At 39.9% G+C, this 23,061-nt stretch overlaps 1 protein-coding gene and 1 long non-coding RNA gene across 14 annotated transcripts in view; one reads left to right on the top strand and one right to left on the bottom strand.

Annotated features, from left to right (window-relative positions):
• The window catches only part of ATP10B (ATPase phospholipid transporting 10B (putative)), a 331,154-nt gene that overhangs the window by 193,364 nt on the left and 114,729 nt on the right, over positions 1-23,061 (bottom strand). For all 12 annotated transcript variants that reach the window (XR_012029896.1, XR_012029895.1, XM_072824282.1 and 9 more), the window contains one exon: positions 12,497-12,560. The gene's annotated coding sequence lies outside the window, so the exon portion shown is untranslated. The remainder of the gene's footprint in view (positions 1-12,496; positions 12,561-23,061) is intronic.
• LOC140632357 (uncharacterized) lies at positions 856-13,495 on the top strand. 2 transcript variants are annotated; one of them, XR_012029898.1, is made up of 4 exons: positions 856-983; positions 4,541-4,619; positions 8,840-9,015; positions 12,654-13,495. It is a non-coding gene; the product is annotated as an uncharacterized lncRNA (long non-coding RNA). The 2 variants fall into 2 exon arrangements; XR_012029897.1 differs by having other exon boundaries at positions 12,526-13,495.

Here is a 23,061-nt window from a genome sequence, read left to right as displayed (position 1 = left end):
TGGTTTCTATCCTCAGAAATTTTGAAAAATAATTATAGATGTTGTAAATGGAAGTACCTCACTTTTGCCCTAGATAGTCTTTGTAACTGCCTATCAAAGGAGTGGGGAGGTCTCTGAGTTTGAGAGCATAAAAGCAAGCTCCATGGGATGGGAATGTCTGGGGTCTAGGCATATGCATTTATAGATAGGACCTCATATGAGGTTGTGTGCAATGAGGTTTGGGAAATTCTGGATGAGGTGATTTCTGGATGCATTTCCAGCTCTAGAAACCTACTACTGAGATGGCCCATTTATTCAGCTAAATAATTCATGTGCCATTTGTTAGGTACATAGTAGCTCCATCCTATAGCGGAAGAATTACAGGCAGAACAGTTAATCTTCTTCCAGAGTCACATAGCTAGATAGTGGCAAATCTTGGCCTTGAATCCCATACTGTCTGACTCTTAACCACCCTATTATGGTTTATTCTGCAGTAGTGTAGTGGCAAGTTCTGGTTGCTGGAAACATCTGCTCTGTTCCAGCAAGCACACATTGGGCAGAGGTAGCTTTTTCTCTTCTGCTTATTCCATTACACTCTATGTAGTGCTTTACAAGTAGGAAGGTACAGCAGACTTTTTCAGGGGCTTTCATTCAAGAGAGTGTTTTCTTCCACTGGGATTCCTTAGGAGCTTTGCCAGTGTAACCTAAGAGGTGGACATACACAGTAGATGACATTGGTCTTCCGTTTGGCTCTGTGGGAAGAGTAAGCAGAAGTCTCAGCAACATAATGAAGGCAAATAGGGACTGAGGGCTTCCCAGGCTGTGCTGCCTTTGTGGAGCACCTGCTCACATTCTCATGTTTCCCTGGAGATGCCAGTGAAATCTAAATGCACACTGGGAGCAGAGAGATTTGGAGCTTTGGTTCTGTTTCTTCCATCAAATTGCTGCATGGCTTTAGGCAGATCTCATCACCTGCCTGGATACTCAGTTTATAGACATATAAAGTGAGTTAAAATACCCAATATCATCCCTGCCCTGTGCTTCAAGGCTCAAATGTGACAGCCTATCAGTAAGCCCTTGGAAAAAGATGACGTCCTGTCTGGCTCTATCAATTGTTCTCGGCCTCTTTGCACAGTCCTGGGTGGTCACTTATATTTGCCTATGGTGATCTGTCCACACTGAAAGACAGCTGGGGAGTTGATCCAGATGGGGCTTACTGCTTTAGATTTCTTAATTTCAGTTTGGGAACACAATTACTGATCTGGTCTCTGTTTTGGCTGGGCGTTCTCTTTTGTGAGTAACAGGGACCTGAGCTCAGGCTCTAGCTGTGTTCGGCTTTGTTAGTGAAGGGCAAGGCCTCTTTGTTTCCTGCAGGGAGCCTCTCTTCTCTGCCTTGACTTTACTCCTCAACAACCATCTCACAATGCCTTAGCATTGTGCAGACTTTCCCTTGCTGACTGGTAACTGTGAGCCATGAATAAAGGCAACAAATGGGGGGAAATCATATTGGCGTCATTTTACTTATTACCAGCATCACTGGTTCCCTAGACCCACCAGGTGCCTGTGGAGATTCAGATGAATCTTCCGAATCAGGGAGTCAGAACTAAGTTTGTTCAACTCCTATGAACACAGCCCTGTCTGTGATATGCAGGCACTGCAAAAGTCAGCAGGCCGTGGCTGTGTTTATGAGCTAGACTCCCAGCTCGGTCCCTGCACATGTCTTCTGGGACCACGGCTGTCTGCACTGAGCCAAGTCAAGCCCTATTTCCACAGGCTGAAGGGGGCCAATATCTGCCACTGGCTGATTCAATGGGAGCTTGCCCCTTGACACAGGGATCCTTGAAAATGCAAGTAATTGGGGCTTAGGAGAGAAGAGTTAGTCAGTTTAAGTCCCACTGCCTGATTTTTAATTAAATAGTGCTTGATTTCTTTGTTTTCATGGCTAAATGTCTCTTCTAGTACTTCTTACCCTTGGAGAGCAACTGCAGGAGCCCAGGGAACAAAAAAATTTATGTGATTACATATGGGCTACAGCAGTGACACAGCTTCTTGTTCAGGCTCCTATCCCAGTCACAGGTAGCCTTGCCTCCTTGGAAATAATGTAATGAACTGGGCTAGCATGCAGCCTAGGTTCAAATACCAGCTCTAGCATATTTTAGCTACATGACCTTAACAAGTCATTCTACCTTCTGCAAACCTCAGATTTCTGATCTATAAAATGATAATCATAATAGCTGCCTTACAAGACCGCAGAGGAGATTAAATGAGCACCCAATAAATTCTAGCTATCACAGTTACTGTCAAACGTATTCAGAGGGCATTTTAACTAGGTGCCCAGGGGCAGCCTCAGAAAGGCAGTGGGTGGGAGGTATGTCAAGGAGCTCCACGGCATCTCATTAGACTGCCAGCTCCATGAGGGCCACGATGGTGCCTTGTTCACTTGTTTCTCTATTCCCGGTGCATTGGAACCTAGGAGGCACCCAAAAAATGAGACAGATGGACCTGCGTTTAATTCCCAGTTCTGTTACTTTTGGTGTTGGGCAAGTTTTTTACCTCCCTGCATCTGTGTTTGCACACTTATGAAATGGGGAGAAACAATCTTATAGGGATAGCTACAAGAATAGCCAATTAGTACTTTGTTTTTACTATGTGCCAGGCACTAGTCTAAGTACTTTCCATGGACCTCATTAGATCTTCATAATAGCCCTTTTGTAGGTATGGATACTGTTTTGTTGTTGTTGTTGTTGTTTGTAGATCAGGTAACTGATGTTCAGAAAGGTCAAGACTGTGTCATGGTGACAGAGCTACTGAGTGCTGGAAATGGGGTTCTAAACCAGTTAGACTGACTTCAGGTCCTGTGCTCTTCTTCATAATTTTCCGTGTCTCATACAGACTACATAATCAAATAGGAACTCAAATGAAGCCTCTGCTGTTTTGTTGTTGAGGATTTCCCCTTGTGACCTTTGTAGAAGGGAACAATGCAATCAGCCTAGTCATTCATATGCTTATAACAGTTTGTGTACATGTCAAAAATCTTGCCAGTCAGAACCCAGAGGCTGCGATTTCAGTGTGTGTGTGTGTGTGTGTGTGTGTGTGTGTGTGTGTGTATGTCTGCCACCCTGGCCAGAGTACGGATTTGAAAATCAGAGTAAAAATGTGTTCAGAAGGCATTTCAGTTGGGCAACTGAATAATTTCCACATGCAGTTGGCCAGGAAGGCAAGAGGAAGGGCCAGATTTCCACATCTGGTGAGTTCTGAGTGATCTGACACGATGGGGATCAAAGAAAGTAAAGGCAGATGTCTGAGTCTGACACCGCCCTCCCCGACATGTGATGGAAAATCTCAAAGTTGGGGAAAGCTTGAGATGGATGGTATCTTAGAGATCATCTAGTCTTACTGTGGAAAGAGGACCTGAAAGGCAGGGGAATTCAGAGCTATATAAGGGATAAAGACAAAGGGTCACTGATGAAGGGTCTGCTTGAGCACCCCCTAGATTGACCACCGTGGTTTGTGCCTAGCCAGCATACAGTCCCCTACTTTCTGGTGACTATCTTGATTTGGGGAACTGCCCACACTGTTCACTGACCTGAAAGCTGAAGCTCCCCCACTACACTATGCTGCCACTGTTCAAGGCCACACATATCACCATGGTAAACCCCTGCTATCTAGTCCATGGCAGAGTTCTTACACTTGTTTCCCAGGACTGCAGTGGGAAGTTCACAGATAGAAGATGGAGCCTTAGTTTCTTTAGTCTTCCAGGGAAGTCACATTGTAGCATTGTGGGGCTTATTCAACTAAGATACTAAGTATGGAAGCAAGGGGAGCACTATTCAGAGCATTATTAAGAAGATACAGAGGTGGTTCTATGTCCCCGTTATTTAGCTATACCCCAATCTGGACCAAATAATGACAATATAGTTCTTAAGTGATCAGTAAAAAGCTATGGGACACTAAGAGTGAAAGCCAAATGTTTACCCAAATATTTCTCTAAAGGATATATCTATTGCAGCACTGTTTATAGGAGCCAATGACTGGAATCAAACTAAGTATCCATATATGGAGGATTGGTTACATACATTTTGGTGTGTTCATGCTACAGAATATTATGTGGCCATTAAGAAGGATAAGAAAGGTTTTGTGTACTGATGTAACACCATCACCAAGAAAAAATAAGTAAAAAAACACGAAGGCATAGAACAAGGTGTAAACCATTTGGGATACAAAAAAAGGTGGGCATCCATGTGTATATTTGAATGGATACAGACCCTCCCTGGAAGGATAAACCTATACAAACTGGTTATTTTAGGAGAGGAGAGCAGAGAGGTTGAAGATAGGCTGTGGGGAAAACTTAATTATCACTAGATATCCACAATGCATTAAACATGTTTTTACCATGTGGATGAACTATCTATTTCAAATAAACACACATAATTTTTTAGACAATAATAAATAGTTCCTTATAAAGCAGAGAGCTTCAGTTGGAAACTACATGCACTTTTTTCCACCCCTCAAGCCTCTCAGGAGGGAGATTTAAAGGCATTTTTTTTTTCTTCTCCCACAGTGAAGCCCCACAGCTTTGAGCTGGGAGAAGGCTGCTCCAGTTCTACACTATCCTTCCCTATGTGACTTGATGAAACCAAGTAAGAGGAAGGAATTATTAAATCTCTTACTCATTCAACATTTCTCCTAATACTTAGCACAGGGTAAGGCAACTGACAGCCAGTTTTTCCCTTTTTAAGTGGTTGGATAGCAGAAGCTTCCAAATGTATCTCCAACCAGCCCACTTAACTGTCTACTAGGGAGTCATAGATCATAGAATGCCACAGCCAAAAAGGTATTAGCTTGGTAGTCTCTAATGTGGGAGTGACCCCAGGGGAGGGTAAGACAATTCATTGTGGTTTGGATAAAAGAACTCTTCACAATCACATTACAAGTAAGCTTACCTCATATTTAATTACACATTAAGATGTACTTTATAAATACGTATCCTAAGGGATCTTAATTTTTGCTAATAGGGGTTCATGGTCAAAGCATTTTGAAGATCATTCTGTAGAGTAATTCTAGAGATGGCAAAAGGTGTTGCAACAATCACATCAGCTTTAATGTCAAGTGAACCTGGATCAAAATCCCAGCTCTGTCCCTTATGAGCTATATCATCTTGAATAAATGATTGCCTCTCTATGCCTGCTTCCTCACTTGTAAACATGGGATTATAATAGTACATATCTTGAGAGGTCAGGTGGAGATGAAATGGGATAAGGCATGAATGACAGGCTGCTTGTAAAAGGGCTCCCAGTGATTCCCACTTGCTAGTATTCACACCTTCCTCTTGAGTGGATATAGAGACTTATATATCTAATAAGTACAATAAGCAAAGGTGGTGGGATAGCATTTCTATAACTAGGTTACAAAATATTGTCACTTCTCTTTTGCTAATATTCTCACTCTTATTGCATGCTTTCCCTATAGTGAGAGCAATCTGGCAAGGAAGTGAGCATTGTCTGTAGACAATGACCAGTGAGAAACTGAGATCCTGAGTGTGGCAGCCATCAAGGAACTCAGTACTACCAATAACCACATGAATGATCTTGAAAGTGAATCTGTCCCCAGATGAACCTTTGAATAAGATGGTAGCCTCAGCTGATACCTTGATTGTGCCCTTATGGGAAACTCTGAGAAAAGGAATCCAGGAAACCTACTAAAAGAGTCCTGATACTCAAAAACTATGTGATAATAAATATGCATAATATTTAAGTCAATAAATTTTGGGGTGATTTGTTATTTAGCAATAGGTAACTGAGACAGCATACAAGTAGCTTGACAATGTATGGCAGGTAAAGATTTAGTAAATGTTACTATGAAACATTATATGGCTGATGTATGGTTCCATCTTTTTTCCATACTCAGAGAAGGCATCACTGATTCAGCATAATGCATCCCCCACCCTTCAGTGAATCCAGATGAAGCTTCAGAATCCGTTTTAACACAGAGCTCCAGGAAGCTCTCAATTGCTCATATGAAACTTACTTGCGAACTCTAATATAGAGTTCAATATTTCTTATCTCTTCACCCTTCCTCATGTGTAATATTCCTTTAATGGGAGACTCAGACTTTCTTTCATCATGAGACATATGACTAAAAATTATTAGAACAAATCCGTGAAAGCATATAAAATAAGTGGCTGGCATTGTGTGCTGTACCAAGAATAGATTTTGCTTGAGGTAAGAGAGTGAGAGTGAGAGTACTGGGATTCTTAAGAGATCAGAGGATATAGCTCAGAAGGAGGAACTGGGAGTACCAAAGATCACTTTATCTTACTACTCATTTTTAACTATGATTTGAACTTATTGTAAGGCTACCGTTTTTGAACAGATGAGAGGATGGGTGGGGGGAATTGCTTTGAAGATAATGAAAAGTCTCTAGGACTAAGTAGTTACTTTTAAATAGAACAAAATGGTCCTTAAATTGGTATGAAAGATTTTTTTGCCTAATATGATAATGATGTGAGCTATTGAAATAACACACTTTTAGTTATTCTGTGCTTTATATGTGCTTCATTTTGTTGGTTAAAGCAGGGAGATATTTTGGAAACAGGAAGATATCAGGGAGAATAGCTCCAAGAGATTGTCCTTTAGATCTAAAAGGTACATAACCAAATACCCAAGGGTCTTGAGAAATGTATATTATGTATGTAAATGTAAATGTAAATGTATATTATACTATGTCTGAGGTGGGGCCTGGGATTCTGCATTTTAAGAAGCTACCAGAGAATGCTAATGCTTTTTGTTTACAGACTCCACTTTGAAAAGTCAAACAGCAATTTCTCTTCTTCCTTGGGGGTAGCTGAGGATTTCTAGGGTCAATACTACTCGCAGCCCAGGAGCCAATAGAGTCATTGTTTGGTGATGAGTGTAGGGTGTCTCTGTTTGGTGATGAGTATAGGGTGTCTCTGTTTAGCTTGTTCTTTGGCTGAGCACAGAATAGCAGACAGATGTTAAGAGACATAGGAAGCATGAAAACTACCTCACTGATCTGGGAAGGATGACAAGAATTCAAGAAACTTAGATAAAACCCTGAATGATGTGATAGGAAACATTTTTGGAAAGAGAAAAGGCACATAAGAATCATTTATGGAAAGAAAAAAAATGACATCTTTCCAGTGTGTTTTGGAGTAAGTCAAATTGGCACATTATAGAACCCCACTATTTTGCCATAGCTAGAATTTAGTATAAAGTCACATCTCTAAGTCCATTTTTTCCTTGATTTTCATAATCTCAAAGAACCTTACCTTGTTTTAGAAAAGGAAGTATAAGGGAAAAATAAATCAAATGCTGGTCATAAAAATAGGTTGACCCTAAGGTCAATGGTTGAGTGAATTACATTAAAGATAAATCTTGACTGACAGGGATGGTGCATTTATAACAATCTGCTTTTATATACTACTTCCTGACACAGAGTTATCTTTTGTCCTAAGGTAGTGGATACATCTGGAGTTGTACTGCATTCTATTTCCATTATTATGGGTTAGAGAGTATAATAGACAAAAGTCATATTGGGCATTGGGTAGAAGATTAGGAAGAAAATATAGTCCCAACACTTCACTCATTAGGAACTTCCAAATCCCTTCCATCATGAAATATTTTCTATGTAATTAATTCACTCTCTCACCCCCAAAAACACATATATACAATAATAAATATGCCAGGCATTCAGTACACATTAGTGAACAACAACAGAAAACCAGACCTGACTTCTACTCATGGGGACTTTATAGTCTAGAGGACTCTAGGGATTGTCAATCTAGGGACTGACAGAAATTACTCAAGTAAACATAAAAATAAGTATAATTGCCTGTAATAATAATACTTCCCTTATTGTTCCATAATGGCAAAGGATAAAAATGTGGCATTAAAAAAGTTAAAAGTTCATGCACTTTGTCCCATTTTCTTCCTCCTGTCTTTTCACATCTCCCTTCTCTAGGAGCTGAAGGCTTCACAGGCGTACCTAGAAGCCCCAAAGGGCCCATGATCTGATAACCCATGTCCAGCATCAGGGGTCTAGCCCTTTATGACTCTCCCTTTAACATAGCTGGTTGACTTCACTAACCCAGGGATCATCCTTCTAGGAACTTGACTAAAAAGATAACCATATGTGTGGAGATAGATCCCTGTGCACATGAATGTTTGGTGTAATTTAAAACAGCAACAATAGAAACTTGCAAAGACAGATATCATGGAGTAGGGAATTGAATAAATAGATTAGCATTCATTCCTGAGATATAATGTTAATCTATGGTAAAAAAAAAAGTGATGTGTACACAAATACATATATACTGCTATGGAAAGATGTCTGTAATGTATTGATGAGTTTAAAAAGCAGGTTATAGAATAACTTGTATTAAAAAGAATTCACTTACCTAACGTTGTACATATATGTATTGTGTTTATCCATATCTTTATCCCTATTTTATATATAGATACATATAAATACATTTATGTAGGCATACCTAATTTTACTTCATTTCATTTTTTGTGTTTTGCTAATGTGTTTTTTACAAATTAAAGTTTTGTGACAACCCAGGGTTTATGAGCAAGTCTGTTGGCACCATTTTTCCAACAACATTGGCTCATTTCATGTGTATGTGTCACATTTCAGTAATTCTAGAAATATTTTACACTGTTTCATTATTAGTGTATTTGTTATGGTGATATGTGATCAATAATCCTTGTTGTTAGCATTGTAGTTATTTTGGGGTGCCCCAAACCATGCCACTATAAGATGTCAAACAATCAATAAATGTTGTATATGTTCTAACTGCTCCACTGACTGGCTGTTCCTTCATTTCTCTTCCTCCTTTCAGGCCTTTCTGTTCCCTGAGGTACAATATTGAAATTAGGCCAACTAATAACCCACCCCACAGTGGCCTCTAAGTGTTCAAGTAAAAGGAAGAGTCACATTTCTCTCATTTTAAATTGAAAGCTAAAACTGATTAAGCTCAGTGAGGAAGGCATGTCAAAAGCTGAGACAGGTAGAAAGGTAGGTACCTTTGACCAGTTAGCCAAGTTGTAAATGCAAATAAAAAGCTCTTGAAAGAAATTAAAAGTGCCACTCCAGTGAATACATAAATGATAAGAAGGTATCATAATACACAAGAAGGTATCATCAATAGCCTTATTGATGATATGGAGAAGGTTTTAGTAGTCTGGATAGAAGATCAAATCAGCCACAACGTTCCCTTAAGTCATAGTCTAATCCAGAGCAAGGCCCTAACTCTCAATTCTGTGAAGGCTGCGGCTGGTGAGGAAGCTGCAGAAGTTTGAAGTTAGCAGCGGTTGTTCTTGAGGTTTGAGGAAAGAAGCTATCTCCATAACATAAAAGTCAAGGTGAAGCAGCAAGTGCTGATATAGAAGCTGCACCAAGTTACCTAGATGATCTAACTAAGATAATTAATGCATATGGCTGCACTAAAAAACAGATTTTCAATGTATACAGAATAGGCTTCCGCTGGAAGAAGATGTCATTTAGAACTTTGGTAGCTAGAGAGGAGAAGTCAATGACTGGTTTTACAGCTTCAAGAGATAGGCTGACTCTCCATTTTAGAGACTAATACAGCTGGTAATTTTAAGTTGAAGCCAATGCTCACTTACCCTTCTGAAAATCCTAAACCTCTTAAGAATTATGCTAAATCTACTTTGCCTGTGCTCTATAAATGGAACCACAAGGCCTGGATGACAGAACATCTGTTTACAACATGGTTTACTGAATATTTTAAACCCACTGTTGAGACCTGCTACTCAGAAAAAAATATTTTTACCAAAATATTACTGTTCATTGACAGTGCACCCAGGAGTTCTGATGGAGATGTATGAAATTAATGTTGTTTGCATGCCTGCTAACGCAATATCCATTCTACAGTCCAAGTAATTTTTACTTTCAAGTCTTGTTATTTAAGAATATATTTCACAAGCCTGTAGCTGCCATAGATAGTGATTCCTCTGATTAATCTAGGCAAAGTAAATTGAAACCTCTGACATGGATTCATCATTCTAGATGCCATTAAGAATATTCATGATACATGAGAAGAGGTCAAAATAACAACACAAACACGATTTTTTAAAACGTTGATTCCAATCCTCATGGATGACTTTGAGGGGTTGAGGACTTTAGTGGAAGAAGTAACTGCAGATGTGGTGGAAATAACAAGAGAACTAGAATGAGAAGTACAGCCTGAAGATGGGACTGAATTGTTGCAATCTCATGATAAAACACAAATGAATGAGTAGTTGCTTTTTATGGATCAGCAAAGAAAGTGGTTTCTTAAGATGGAATCTATTCCTGGTGAAGATGCTGTGAAGATTGTTGAAATGACAACAAGTGATTTAGAATATTTACATAAACTCCATTGATAAGCAGTGGCAGGATTTGAGAGGATTGACTCCAAATTTGAAAGAAGTTCTACTGTGGGTAAAATGCTATCAAACAGAAACACAAACTACAGAGAAACTGTGAAAAGAAGAGTGACTTAAAGAGGCAAATCTCATTGTTGTCTTATTTAAAAAAAATTGTCACAACCACTCCAACTTTCAACAACCACCACCCTGATCTATCAGCAGCCACCAACACCAAGGCAAGACCTTACACCAGCAAAAAGATTAAGACTCTTTGAAAGCTCAATGATGGCTAGGCACTTTTTAGTAATAAAGTATTTTAAGTTAAGGAATGCACATTGTTTTTTCTGACATAATGCTGTTGCACTTTTAATAGACTATAGCTTTGTGTAAACATAACTTTTATATGCACCAGGAAACCAAAGCACTCATTCAATTTGCTTCATTTTGGTGGTCTAGAACTGAACCTGTAGTATTTCTGAGTTATGCTTGTATAAATGGTTTCTAATATAGCTCCAGGAGGACTTCTCTGGATGTGAATACACATCTGTATCCTGTGTATCAGTCATCACTGGGGCTAACAGATGAACTCAAACTGAAGTGTCTAAAAATAGTACACCTTGGCCAAGTAACATATTTTATTATAGCTGAGACCTTCAAAGCCCCAGTCAGGGATTTGTGTGGATGTTTTAGGTAGATCACTAATAGATTTGGGGGCAAGAAAGTTTGTCTGCATCTCTTTAATCACTTCCTATAAATATTCAAATGTAAGAACACTCATAGCTCATAGGTGACTCAAACAGAATGGGGGACATTCTAAGGAAATGTTATCTTTTTTGGCTGCACAAAGTAATCACCTACACTGGAATGATGTTAGCACATATAACAGTGAATTTTAGAGTGAGTTTAATAGAATGGTCTCTTACTGGTAATTTTCAGATATCAAATCAAATTCTTTAGCTAAAAATTTTGGTTTTAGCTTTTCTTTTCCTGTTGATTTCTCTTCAGACAGGTAGAAGGTTTTATTAAGCCTTGGTATCCATAGAGTTGTGCATGTCTTTGTGAAGATCCCATGTAAAGTAAAAAAACAAATTAGCAATGTATGTTTAATACTGCTTTGTAGTTTTTTAAATAGGTAGCAATGCTTAGTTTTTGAGGAGTATATAATTATGCAAATTGAAGAAACAGTCTGCATAGGGTATAATAATGCCTTGGGTTTTATATCCAGAGTCACAGGTATTTCTAATATTTCTCCAATTTATCAATAACTTTCGGGGAGCTTAGCCAAGGTTAGGTACCTGCTTTTTCTCCAGTTATGGAGCATATGATATTTTGGAACTTAGGCACTGTACAAGCTTTCATCTTGGTGGCAATATCACTAAGATTTGCATAGCTTTGCCTTATAGCAAATAACATTGATTGACTTTACAATAACCATTCCTCCTTCCTTTCTCCTTTAAAACAAGACTTTAATTTTGTTCAGATATACACTCTATTCTATGTGACTATGTGCTTCACAGGATGTGGGTACCATCCCTAGCCCCAGGAAAGGACTCATGTTTGGTCTAAGTCAATCAGAGTGGTCCCATCTGCTTTGCAATGGATTGATTTAAGTAAGGGTGTATGACAGGCTTCTCATCAATGAATGTGAGTAGAAGCCTTGTGGAGGAATTTTGGAAAGGCTGATAAAAAGAAATAAATGAAAAAGCCAACTGAAGAGGTTAGAATCCAGATTGTGGTGACATTTTTTAGTTAATTAACCAACTATGGATCTGTCCTACTTTAAGACTTCTTATTCTGAGTGCTAATAATTTTTTTTTTTAGCTTTTCTTTACTTTTTTATTTTTTAAGCCATCTTGAGTCTGTATTTTGTTACTAGCAGCCAGGAACACACCTTATGTGGTCTGTACCGTGGTAGTTCCTATATTGCTCTGGTGTGTGTGTGTGTGTGTGTGTATGGGACAGGAAGAGAAATTTAAGCCATATACTTGGCATCTGATTTAATAGTGAAGTCAGTTGATGTTTGCCTAAATGATTTGGAGGAAGGAAGGATAGTTTAATAAAGTTCATCTTGGCATCAGAGAGCAGTCCATATTCTAGAACCAAACAATAATAAGAGAACTACTCACTCTTCACACTATTGTTTTCTTTGAAACAGGTATCACCAGTTCCAATTCTTCTATCAAGGCAAGCCTGCAAGACAGAGAGAAAATATATACAAAATATACCATCTTATTCTGGCATCAGGCAGTACAGTAAACAAGTATTTTGTCTTCCTCTCTCCAGGTGCATGGCTCCAGCTTCAAACAAAATCCATAGATCTGGACATTTTCCTAGGAAGTTGTTTCAATAAGAACAGTTTATTCCTATCAGAGAATCAAATCTACTACTTTATCTGCTACCCTCCAGAATGTAAACATCATGTTTGCATCGACTCCAGCTTAATGCTTAATTGCTCCATAAAATGTGTACTGGCCTATCCAGTACACTCTGCATTTCATTTTCTTTGCCACATTGATTGGCTCAGGAATAAGCATAGGGACTGATGCAATCCAGTGAAAGTCCTGAAATTCATGTGGAAAATGTAGAGAAGAGAAAACCTCTTTTGACTGTACTTAGAATGGTGTGGAACCACACCTGGAGTTGTTGGCTCCAACAAGGAAAATGAAGACTAATTCATTTTGAGTGAGGGGTACCAAGCCCTGATATTATTTGGGTACCTGGATCCAGTTATGATTTAAATGCTTGAACTTTCCACTCATGTGAATCAATTCACACATGCTTTTGATTAAGCTCATTGGATTTTCTGTCTCTCCCAATCAAGAATCTTCACTAATACAGGAAGGTGGGTCAGATATTATAATTCTCACTTTACAAAGCATGAAATGGAGGCTCAGAGAAGCCTTAAGGTAGAGAGGTCCAAGTTCTCTAATTCAAGGGCTCCTTCCATTGCTCCACTCTACTCATTCAGTGATTCATTACAGTAAAATGGGAAGAACTGACACATACATCCATTGTTATCTTTACTGACTTTAACATTTCTGCTTTTGAGAAAATGGATGAATCTTTCACAGTGCTACCATGGGAGATAATCTATTATTTTAGTAAAATAAAGATGGTTATGTATACTCACACACATACACGTATATACACGTACAATAAAAGGCCACAATAGGTGTTTTGGATTTGTGCATATTTTCTTCCCTAAGGGCCTTTCCAGAATATAGGCTGGCTCTTGTTGAAGCCCACTTCCCCCCCAGGGGACTTCTGCACTAAGTCTATGGACCATCTCTGCTTCCTCCATCATCCTCATGCCAGCCTTGCCTGCTGAAAACTCATCATCCTCAGCCTGACTGAAAACTCTTTGCTCAGCAGAGTGACCTGTATAGTGACTCATCTACGGACGGTGAGTCACTAAGCAAAGATCACAAAGAGGAAGCCTGAACACAAATCCCACTCCCCTTATATTTTGTTTGACTCACACTTTTTTTGAGCTACAATTAAACTTTGAGAAATTTTACATAAAAACTTAGATTTCAAGCTTTGCTTGAAAAAAATCAAAAGGACTGTCAACTATGCATTGCCACAAGGTGACATGGGCCAAATCTGACTCCTATCTGAGTCCTTTAGATGTATTTTCTTCCTTCACCCTATTCCCCATCTGGCCTCTTTTTACTCATTTCTGCCACCTGCCTGGCCTCTGTGAGCATACACATTTGCAATCCTTGTCCTAACTTTCCTTTGACCTATTTGGGGCTAACCCGATTGAGATGCCACCTTGCCCTCCAGTGGCTGTGACTGGAAGCAGCCTGTTTCTAGTCAGGTTCCCATCTCTGGCTCCAGTCCCTCCAGAAATAAAATCACATTATGTGCAATTTCTTTTTTTTTTTTTAAGATTTATTTATTCATGAGAGACACACACAGAGAGAGAGAGAAGCAGAGACATAGGCAGAGGGAGAAGCAGGCTCCTCACAGGGAGCCCGATGTGGGACTCAATCCTGGATCCCGGGATCACGCCCTGATCCGAAGGTCAATGCTCAACAGCTGAGCCACCCAGGTGTCCCATGCAATTTCTTTATTATTTCCCTATCCTTGATGCATCCTGTAAATTCTCTGTAAAAAATAGGACTTATTTATTTAAATCAGAAAGACAAGGTTTCTAAATACTCTTGTGAGACTATAGCTGTTCTGTGTCCTGCAGAAGAGATGTCTTAAGGGGGACTATGTAATATAATCCACTAGGCATAGAGGAGAAGTCAGAAGACTGTCACTTGGTGAACTTTCATAAATGATTTCTTTCTCCCTACCTCAGTTCTTCCATCTATTGAGAAAGGAAGTTGAAGTAGACTAGAAGTTGTAAACTAGTGGCCTACAAGCTGTATCCAGCCAATAGATGGTATTTTTTCTTTGCCAACACTAAAAAGAAGGATATTTCAACTTGGAATCCAGATTACAGACCTGTCAGAATTGTCTAGCAACCCCTGACAATGGGCAGCATTCTCACATGGCAATGGTGGTTTTATGGGTTTATCCCAGTCCTCATTCACTTCCTAGTGGACATATACATATATCCTGATCACCTGCTTCATTCATTCACATACCTGCCTGCCCTTTTAGGCATTTGCTCTTGCCACTCTTGGATGAGATGACCTCTGAGAACACATCATCAGCCCCAATTCTGTGGGTGGAGACTAATGATTTGAGAGTTAGAGACAATGTGGAGAAGAGAAAAATGTTCTGAGCAAAACGACTATGCCATTTCAGTAAGCCTCAGTGATTCACTCCTCCTCCCCACTTGGCCGAGAGTTGAAACAGCAAGACGCCCAGGCCTTTGTGAAGGTCCCACTACATGGTTAAACCTGAAAAGGCAACAGCTTGGTTTTGAAAGTAGCAGAAATATTCTTCCGTTGGGGTTGCTAGCTGATTCTCTAAGTAATTTGCAATTCAAGTGTCTCTTTGTTTTGTATGAAAATTTGCTGCTATTTGGAAAGTGGGGAAGAGCTAAATTGCATCCTGCTGGTTTTACTTTGACTGTATCAAAAAAGAAACTGTTAATCTGGTTCCATAATTAACTTTCCTGTTCTAAAAAGGCCCTGGGAGAGAGTCCAGAGAGTGGCTGTCAACTCCCTGCTTTTCTCCTCAATAACTCCTTTCAACAGGATGCCCTGAAAGGAGAATGGATCCAGGTGGGCATTGGTCTTTATTTTCTTTTTCTAATTTTTCTTCCCCTTTATTCCCATCCAACCAACATTTAGTGAGCCCTTACTGTGGGTCAGGCACTGTGTGACAAGGGTGGATATAAAAATAAATAAATTCCCGTGGAGCTGCCAGAGAACATAAGTTTCCATCCATCCATTCACCCATCCATCCATCCATCTGTTCAAATCGTGTTAGATTCCTTTATTATATGCCAGACACTGTGCTAGGCATTGGTATGTGATAAATACAAAAATGACTTAATCAGCATCTAAGAATTCTAAAGTGAAGAGATGACTTCTGATAACAGCTGATTTCATGGAGAAGTTGGTTTTGACTCCTGTGCTATTTGCATATGTTTGTGTGCATATATATATATGTATATATATATATACATATATATATATTCATATGTGTGCATGAAATGCTAAAGGAACAGGATAACTGGCACAAGCAAAGGCACGTAGGAGACTGGAAATTAAGTTTGATGATCAAGATGAGACCACTTTGGCATTAGCAGATGGTTTGGACTAACATTAAGACTGAACATTGACTATCGGGAACTTCACTAAGCACTATTTATCTATTATTTCAATAAAACCTCACAAAGCCAAGTAGTAATTATTGGTTATATGCTGCAGACAGGAAACAGACTCAGGTAAGTTTCCAGGGAACACACTGGCAGGATAAGTGGTAGAGGTTGGCCTGATTCCATGTGCGATTTTAGAGCATGAGTTTTTAACCATAAGGCTACACTGACTTATGGGGAAGAAAGACAGAAGGAGGACTTTGGATGGCCATCAATTAATCAGTATTGCATTCATTCATTTATTCATGCAAATATATACTTATTACTACTCTATACTTATTACTACTCAGGACTCTGAGACCTGAGGATTAAAGGAAAAAAGGACAGACAAGGTCCTTGTCTTCTTGGAGCTTACATTCCATTGACTTCACACTGAAATGCCTCCTCCTTCAAAGTACATGAAGGAAAAAGTACAAAAATCAAGCCACAATGGGTTTTTAAGGAGAGCACTACCAATCAGATGACTTCCCAGTTCCATCCGGATAATTTAGATGGTACTCTATCTCTTCATTTTCCTGAAGGGTCATTTGTTTTCTTCTCTCTCTTCTCTCTGAAATTACTGCCTTCGGTATAATACATCCATTTTTCAATCCTATCTTCAAATCCAACCTGAAATAATCTGTAAGGAACTTGTTCTTTCAACCCACTTTGCAGACCTAGGAAATTTTTCAGAGTTTCTCAGGCTCTTTCAGATTCAGGTCTTAAGGAAAGTTAGAGACAGACAACAGTATTAGCCTACATCTCCCTGAAAAGACTCCCAGTGTTCACCAAATTTGGTCTGTAACCTGGCCCATCAAATATCTACTAGACATTCTTATTAGTCAATGCACTGTCCTAATTTTTTTGGAGATCAGGCAAAGACACTGCATTACTCCTGAGAGATAGATGAGGCCATGATTCCAGACTGTGTTGAGGCTACCAAGGACCCTAGGCATCCAGTACAGATGGCCCCTTGGGTCATTATACCTGTAAATGAGGAGGACAGCTGAAACAAGATCCTAAATTGACAGGAGAGGGCAGCCCGGGTGGCTTTGCACTTTAGTGTGGCCTTCAGCCCAGGGCCGGATCCTGGAGACCTGGGATCGAGTCCCATGTCAGGCTCCCTTCATGGAGCCTGCTTCTCCCTCTGCCTGTGTCTCTGCCTCTCTCTCTCTCCCTCTCTGTGTGTCTGTCATGAATAAATAAATAAAATTAAAAAAAAATTGTCAGGAGATTGAGGGTACACTGAGGGAACTTCATATTCTCTAACTATGGTTGACAGAATAATGACCCACAAAGGTGTCCATGCTCTAATCACTGGAATCTGTCAATTTGTTACATTATATAGTGGAAGGAACTTTGAGGATGAAATTAAAGTCACAGACCTTAAGAGAAGGAGATTATCCTGGATCATCTGGATGGGCCTGATGTAATCACATGGGTCCATAAACATGGAAGAGGCAGGCAGAGATATGCAGTGTTGGAAGAAGACAGGAGAGATTAGAAATGTGAGAGAGATTGATCCACTGTGGTGGGTTTGGAGATGGAGGAAGGGGACCATGAATCAAGGAATGTGGATAGCCTCTAGATGTTGGAAATAGTCCTTAGCTAAAAACGAGCAAAGAAATGGGGGCTGTCAGTCCTATAACTGTAAAGTACTAAATTCAGCCAACAACCTGAATGAGAAAGGAAATGGATTTTCCCCAAAAACCTCCTGAAAGGAAAACACCTTGTTGACACTTTAATTTTAGCTTATTGAGACCCAGTTGGACTTCTGACATATAAAACTGTAAGATAAATGAAGTTGTGTTGCTTTAAGTCTCTTAAGTTTGTGGTAACAGGTATGGTAGCAATAGGGCGCTAATGTGCTTTTATTTAACCGCCATGCATTGTTAAGTTTGATATAGCATCGGTTGGGGCTTGCAAGCTGCTTGTGCTTGTGAGGACTTGGTGTGATTGAATGTGATATAAAACTCCAAATCACAGTTGCTTAAACATTTTTTTGTTTGTTTTTGCTTTAAAGAAGTCTGGAGGTAGGCAGTTCATGGCTTTCTACTCAGGGAATTTTATAGAATCACCAGAAAAGCCGGCTAATTTTAACTTCCACTCTACCACTTTCAGGGTTGGCTCTCATCCTTCTGACCCAATATGGCTACCAGAGCTCATCTGAATTCCAGGTAGCAGGACAGAGGAGGTACAAAGGAAAGCTATTTCTTCACAAATACTTCTCAGTAGTTGCATACAAGGCTTCCACTTATATCTCATTGGCCCAAAGTTGGTCACACGATTACATACATCTCTAAAGAAGGCTATAGAGGGCAATATGCTCAAATAAGAGTTAGAATTGTCTTCACTGAGGAAATAGAGAATGGATCTGGAGAGATGACCAACAATAGCTACTTTTATGTAGTTATTCTTCTTTTGGGAGGATGGCATTGCTGGATGGTTCTCAAAAGGTTCTATGTATAAAAATGATTCTGGCTGGAACACAAGCTCTTTCTGCCATACTGACTAAAGGCCTAGCTCTCCCTTTTCCCAGCCCTTTTCCTTAACTCCTATTTATAGTTCTTTTTTTTTTAAGATTTTATTTATTTATTCATGAGAGAGAGAGAGAGAGAGAGAGGCTCTGTGCAGGGAGCCCAATGTGGGACTCGATCTGGGGTCTCCAGGATCACACCCCGGGCTGAAGGCGGCGCTAAACCACTGGGCCACTGGGGCTGCCCCCTATTTAGAGTTTTATTCAATCTTAAGGGTCCATTTCAAATCTTACCTCCTCCAAGAATTTTTCCTCAACTTCACTCAGAGGGAAGTTATTCTCTTCTTCCTTAAACTTTTAAAACACTGGGTTTATATCTACTCCTTGTCAGACTTTACATTATGTGAGAGTTACTGCTACATGTGATAGTGTGTCTTGCTTTCTGGAATGCAGGCCATTGTCTTACACATAGTTAAAAGTCTCAAACATGGCATAAACTCAGTATATGCATGACACAGTAGATACTATTAGTCTGTCTCCCCAGGGTCCACAGTCCCCTTTTCCTAGAAATAACCCCTTCCCCTAGCCCTAAATGCCATTTGTATACATGACTGTCCAACTGGTTGTTTCAGTACCCAGTCTCCCTTTGAGGTTATGTGTGATAAGCGACTAAGTTAGGGCCAATGAAATATAACTGGGACTGATATTTGAAAATTATCACTCATCTCCATAAAGATAAATCTACTTGTCAGGACTTTTCTTCTTAGGCTCCTTCCTGTTGGCTGGGAAACAGTATAGGCATTTCCTTGGAAGCCACATGTTGAGGATGGCAGAGCTGTGATTCAGAATGACCTTGTGGAGCTGCTTACCTGCCCTAGACCACTCCCCTACTTTTAGACTGTGAGGGATACACAGGCTTGCTTCCTAAGCTCTTGTGCTTGGTCTCCATGACAGCAATTTATCTGTGCCTTAACTCATTCATGTGATTGATATAAATTGGTCTCTTGGCCTATGGACAGAAGTCTGGCTTTCATTCCACTTGTCATTTTCCAAGAGGGTGGCACCTAGGCTAACGTGATGAGATGTAAAGTATTAAATGTACAACTGAAGTGCTTATGCCTTGCCTTGAAAACAGCTGAGGGTACCTGGTGGGAGGGAGTTGTGAGCTCAGACTCCCTCATTCTGATTAGTTAGAAGAATTAAGTGAATAGGTTCGTGCTTAGCATTTTCTTATTTCTGCTGGAGTCACTCTTGAAAGTATCTCTTACTCAAAAGTATGTCCAGGCTTCCTAAATGTTTTGCACCAATATTCATTGGTGATTTATTCTTCTCAAACCCATCATTTCAGGGACACCTGGGTGGCTCAGCAGTGGAACATCTGCCTTTGGCTCAGGGCATGATCCTGGAGTCCCAGGATCGAGTCCCACGTGGGGCTCCCTGCATGGAGCCTGCTTCTCCTGCTGCCTGTGTCTCTGCCTCTCTCTCTGTGTCTATCATGAATAAATAAATAAAATCTTAAAAAAGAAAGAGAGTAAATATCTACTGTTTCATCTATCCTACATTAACTCCTTTCTATGGGCAACTGATTCCCTGCTGTTCCCGCCATGTGATTCAATGGGGTTGCTGACCACTAAGGGAGGCAGGTGATCCAGGTCTGCCTTTTCTGAGTACTGTATTCCTTTGGCTACAATTATTGGTTCAAGGAACATCACATGACCCAAACCTGAGCTGACTAAGTCTTTTATGGGATTTATAATTTAGGAAAAAGGAAGAGATAGAGGCTCTTTGATTTGTCATTGCTGGGCTGGGATGATGTAATCTTGGAGCCAACTGTGGCAGTTCTTTGGCCACATGAAATAAACTTTTTTTGCAATGCAGAAATGGAACAAAGCAAGACAGGTGGCGAGGAGATGAAGAGGCAGGCATTGAGGGATGGGTAGACAAAGCAAGTTGGACCAGATACTAAAACAATGACTGGCTCATAGTAGGTACTCACTACTTATTTGTTGAAATGGTAAATGAAAAAAGAGAGCTGAACACTACTTTCAAGCCCCTCTATCTGGTAGTCCCCATTACTCCACAGTGTTGAGCAGAACAGATGCTCAAGACATATTTCTTGAATGAATGGATAGATGGATGGATGAATGAATGAATGAATGAATGAATGGCACTATACTGACTGTATCTTCAGCTAGGTGGAAAGGAATTCAAGATTGAAAAAAATTCCCACTATCTTATTTTGTCATAAATTTTATCCATTCTCAAAGTACTGCAGAACATAGTGGTAGTAAACAAAAAGAGCTTATATATTAGGCAGGCTTGGCTTTTGTTTCTGGCTTTCTTGGCAGCCAGCTATATGATGTTGAGAAAATAATAACCACCCCCTCATAAAGGTTTTTGATGAGGATATATTGAGGTAAGTGTAAAGCTGTAAACAAAGGAGTTGACATATAATCAAAAGTTACAATGCTACCCATATTCATTAAACCAATTTCCATTGAGTGAGTATCTTCTAGGCCTGGGATACAGAAGGATGAGACAGATGAGGGCTTAATCCTCAAGGAGCTTCTGTTTGAGTGGGAGGGATATGATAACAAAATAAAAAGCAAATACATGAATAAGGAACTTGAGGAAGTATTCAGGCCATGCATATTAGGAATAGAAATAAATAGAGTCTCCTCTAGTCTGGGTGGTCAGAGAAGGCTTCTCAGGGAAACTGACATTTGAACTGAAATCTGATTCCAAAAGAAGCAAGCCACATGAAAATATGGGAAATGGTGCTCCAGGCAGAGAGAACTGCAAGAGCAAAGGCCTTGAGATCAGAATGAGTTTGGTGTGTTTGAGAAATTGAAAGAAGACTGTGTAGCAGGGTATAAAGATTCATGGAGATAATGATGGGAGGAGAGGTCAGAGATGAAGAGTGAATCACCAACCATTTAGACTGACTTGTACTGAGGCAGGGACTAACATAAAGTAGGAACCAGGAATATAAAAACAGGAAAAGGTAAAAACTACTTTAAGTAGTTCTCATCATCTAATCTCACCAAATATTGTTAAAGGAGATTTCCTGTGAGCTGAATTTTGTATAGTCACATTTTGTCCATATCTCACATATCTAATTGAGTCAGAGATAGCAGAAAGTTCTGTCAAGCTCTTTCCACTAAGCAAGCAGGAGGCAGTTACATAAAAAACATGAGCTTGGGGATCCCTGGGTGGTGCAGTGGTTTAGCGCCTGCCTTTGGCTCAGGGCGCGATCCTGGAGACCCGGGATCGAATCCCACGTTGGGCTCCCGGTGCATGGAGCCTGCTTCTCCCTCTGCCTGTGTCTCTGCCTCTCTCTCTCTCTCTCTCTCTCTCTCTGTGACTATCATAAATAAATAAAAATTAAAAAAAAAAAAAACAACATGAGCTTGTCCAGAGGGGAGAAATCTGTTTATTTAATGCAATTATGCCTCATCAAGTACAAATTCCATCTATGTGATCCATGTAATATTTTGGAGGAGAAGTGATGGTGACACCCATCAGAACCCCAAGTGGCTGGTTAAACTCCATTCTTGTGAAGGATTGCACTACAAGTCATGGCCAAGCCCTTTATCAGATGCTGGCTGTCCTCAGATATTTTCTGATTTCTGTATGTAAAGTCATTTGTATGAACTGCTATGTTTTAGTCATGTGAAGTTTGAGGGTCTAGAGATCTCAGAGCAAAGAGAGCAATTTACTTATAAGCTAGAAAAGGAAAAAGTACAAAACTGATGAGAATTCAGGGTTAAGGGGCACCTGGGTGGCTCAGTTGATTAAGTGTCTAACTCTTTATTTCTTCTTGGTCATGATTTCAGGATCCTGGGATCAAGCCCTGTGTTGGGCTACACATTAGGAGGCAGTCTGCTTGAAATTCTCTCTCTCCCTCTGCCCCCCCCTACTCATGTGCATGCTCTCTCTCTCAAATAAATAAATCTTAAAAAAAAAAAAAAAAGAAAAGAACTCAGGCTTCAATCAGGGCAGAATGAGATGCCAATCCATTTCCTGAGAGAGTACCTGATCCTTCATCCTTAGATGACTTTGTCCATTCTCCTGGCTTTCTTAAATATCATCTATAGGCTGATGATTCTTAAATTGTATCTCCAGCTTAGACCAAGGTCTTGGGCTCTAAACTCATGTATTCAATGTCTGATTTGACATCTCTGTTTGATGTTTCATAGGTTTTTCCAACTTAACATGGCACTACAATAACTCTTAATACTCTGGCTCTACTATCCTCCCCAGCATTCTGTTCTTCCTTATTCTCCATCATCTCTATAAATGGCACCACATCCATCAATTTGCTCCTGACTTCTTCTTTATCATGTCCAACATTTGGTATATAAACCAAGTGTTATAGGATCGACCTCCTGCCCAAACCTCTACCATCTGCTGCTCAGACCTGTACTATAGACTCCTAATAGGTTTTTGCTTTA

Source organism: Canis lupus, chromosome 4 (assembly GCF_048164855.1).
Source record: "Canis lupus baileyi chromosome 4, mCanLup2.hap1, whole genome shotgun sequence".
NCBI classification, from domain to species: domain Eukaryota; kingdom Metazoa; phylum Chordata; class Mammalia; order Carnivora; family Canidae; genus Canis; species Canis lupus.
Note: the sequence above shows the minus strand (reverse complement) of the source record. Positions and strands in the feature narration are given on the sequence as shown.